A 2,500-nucleotide genomic window follows, 5' to 3' on the forward strand; every position below is an offset into this window, starting at 1 on the left:
GAATTGTTCCAGGCTACCATCGTCATTCGCCCCACTCGGACCTCCACTATCCGTAAGGGCTTCTTCGATCTCCCTGAGTACTTTGAGGTTCCTCAGGGATTCGATTGTTTGTTTATTGTCGATTCCGCAGAATTCAAACGAGGCCTCTATCGCCCCGTCCGGCGAGCTCTCCAACGCCTCTAACTTTCGGATGATAGCGGACGGAATCTGGACTTCAAGCCTAGGCATGCCTAGTCCTCCATTCCTGTTGCTGCTGTATAGTAGACCATCCGTCGTATGTGGCGGAAGGTGTAAAATTTCTTTGGTTCCGTTTTTGATATAATGGTCCAGTTTAATTAATGTATTTTGTGACACCTCTGCGAGGATCAGGTGAAAGTATATCCGGGGTATCATGTGTGTTTTGAGGATTTCAATCCTCTGGATAGGCCGAAGAGCTGCCTTCTTCAGATTCTCTATCCACATTGCGATTCTGGGTCCCCACTGCTCCTCAGCCACTCCTGCCCATGGGTCGATTCTGGCACCCAGGTATTTCTCCGTCTCTCCTGGTGGTATGTACGAGATCGGACCTCCTTTCAGCTGCCAGTTCGGTTTAGTGTTGTACAGGAAAGTCTTCTGTTTGTGGATGAAGTGGAAGCCTTTGGTCTTCCCGGCATTCATCTCCAGTCCAGTTTTTTGGCAGAAGTCCTGTACAATGGCCAAGTTCTTTGTCATGCCGGCATAGGAGTCGCTGAGCAGGGCTATGTCGTCAGCGAATGCCAGAGCTGAACAACACAACTTCTCTCCCCTCCAGGGCAAGTGGACGCCCAACTGTGCCTCTTGAAGGGCGCTGATGAGAGGATCCATCGCAATATTAAACAGTATTGGTGAGAGCGGGTCACCTTGTTTGACCCCTCTCATGACTTTTATGGGATTTGTCTTTCCGTCTTTGCTTTCCAAGTATGTGTCTGTGTCCGTGTACAGATCTTTAATCATGTTAATGAACGTGTCGGGCAGCCTCACTCTTTGCAGAGCCTTTATGAGCATTTTGTGCCCCACGGAGTCAAAAGCTTTTGCCAGATCTACGAAGACAACGGCCAGCTCTTTCCTGTTGCGTTTCGCCCCCTTCATGATGTTACTGAGAATCGTAATATTCTCATTGCAACCAGGAGTCGCCACCAGGAACCCTTTCTGTCTGGGGTTGATCTGGACCCATTCGCTTAGGCGTTTGGCGATGATCTTCGTGTAGAGCCTTAATAAGATCGGGCCGATTGTTATTGGCCGCCAGTTGTCTATGCTTTTGAGCTTCTCCGTGTCATCGGTTTTGGGGATCAGGACGGTACGGCTCTTTTTCAGCATCCGAGGGATGGATCCAGACTTGAGCCAGAGAGTGAAAAGGCGCGGAATCCTTTCTTCAAACTCTTTCTGGATGTCATCGATGTTATCCCATTTCATCCCATCGGGACCTGCCGCCGTGTTCTTATCCATGCCCTTGATGGCATCTTGCACCTCCGCCTTAGTAATGGGGAGTTCTAAGCTGTCGTACATTCCTGCTCCCCTGTATGCTGCAAACTTCTGTAGGTTTGCTTTGTTATTAGGTTTGGAGAGTTTTTCCGTAAAACACTCCTCCAGTTCGACTTTGCTTAATGGACAAAGTTGGGTGGACGGTGCACCCATGATTTGACGTGCCAGTTTTCTTTTGTCTGTCTTGTATACCAACTGTGTGGCTTTAAAGTGTGCCTTTTTAGCTGCCCATCTTTTCTTTGCCTTCGTGTTCTTACTCCCATCCTTAGGGCGAGCTACTGCTTTCCTGGACCGCTTACCAGGTTCAACAACCTTATTTTCCTCTAGTATGGTCTCTGTTATACATTCTACGAGGCCGATGGCTAGGGCTCTCGCTTCGGGGTCGTTCTTTGCTCTCATCAATTCCTCAGCCGATTTCAGCTGTTCGTCCAGATCCAAGTAGCTTGGAATACTGGCTGGGGGTCGCTTCTTCCTTGCCATTTCGGGACCGCTCCCTGGCACCATCTCTGCGTCCTCCCCCTTAGGTGGAGATTCCATGTCCAAAGCACCTTCCGTCTGGCTGCTTTGTGCTGTTATTGTGCCCGCTGACTTCTGCGCTGCTTTCAGGAGACAACGTCTCTTAGAGCCAATCTGTTTATTAGTTTTTGATGTTAGATGGACTGCAATCTTTTTGTTGATCTCGGTGCAGCCTTCGTACTGCTTCTCCAATTTAATGAGGAGGTCTGTTTCCTCTTGCGTCCATTTGTATTCTCTCCGGCCAGGCTTTCCCTGAGGTAGGTGAGCTGCAATTCTTTTTTCGTTCCGTACTTCAGCGTGCCTGTGACGCTCATGCTGGCTGAGTCCACTCTTGGATGTGAATTCCATTTCACAATGTTCACATTTGTAGATCGTACCTACAAAGGGGGGCCTCACCCCTTTGCATTTGCTGTAATGACAAGCAATGGAGTGGTACTCGCCAGTTTTTCTGCATTTGGAACATCTCGTACGGACGATCTTGATC

The 2,500-nt window shown here is 49.0% G+C and overlaps 1 pseudogene; it reads right to left on the reverse strand.

The window, feature by feature from the left end:
- LOC144675087 (28S ribosomal RNA) overlaps positions 1-2,500 on the reverse strand; it is an 8,456-nt pseudogene that overhangs the window by 2,514 nt on the left and 3,442 nt on the right.

This window comes from Cetorhinus maximus, unplaced genomic scaffold (assembly GCF_964194155.1).
Source record: "Cetorhinus maximus unplaced genomic scaffold, sCetMax3.hap1.1 HAP1_SCAFFOLD_914, whole genome shotgun sequence".
NCBI lineage: Eukaryota > Metazoa > Chordata > Chondrichthyes > Lamniformes > Cetorhinidae > Cetorhinus > Cetorhinus maximus.